General features: G+C 33.3%; 1 protein-coding gene across 1 annotated transcript in view; it reads right to left on the bottom strand.

Annotated features, from left to right (window-relative positions):
• The window catches only part of ASB11 (ankyrin repeat and SOCS box containing 11, E3 ubiquitin protein ligase), a gene marked incomplete at its 5' end in the record, with an annotated part of 10,982 nt that overhangs the window by 8,235 nt on the left and 2,411 nt on the right, over positions 1-336 (bottom strand). The window lies entirely within an intron of this gene.

Raw genomic sequence — 336 nt, 5'->3', positions numbered from 1 at the left:
ATGGAAGCAACCTAGATGTCCATCAGCAGATGAATGGATAAGAAAGCTGTTGTACATATACACAATGGAGTGTTACTCAGCCATTAAAAAGAATACATTTCAATCACTTCTAATAAGGTGGATGAAACTGGAGCCTATTATACAGTGAAGTAAGCCAGAAAGAAAAACACCAATACAGTATACTAACGCTATATATATATATATATACATATATACATATATATACAGTATACTAACTAAATATATGGAATTTAGAAAGATGGTAACGATAACCCTGTATGAGAGACAGCAAAAGAGACACAGATGTATAGAACAGTCTTTTGGACTCTGTGGGAG

This window comes from Bison bison, unplaced genomic scaffold (assembly GCF_000754665.1).
Source record: "Bison bison bison isolate TAMUID 2011002044 unplaced genomic scaffold, Bison_UMD1.0 scf7180017463957, whole genome shotgun sequence".
NCBI classification, from domain to species: domain Eukaryota; kingdom Metazoa; phylum Chordata; class Mammalia; order Artiodactyla; family Bovidae; genus Bison; species Bison bison.
This window is presented reverse-complemented; position numbering and strand designations above follow the sequence as displayed.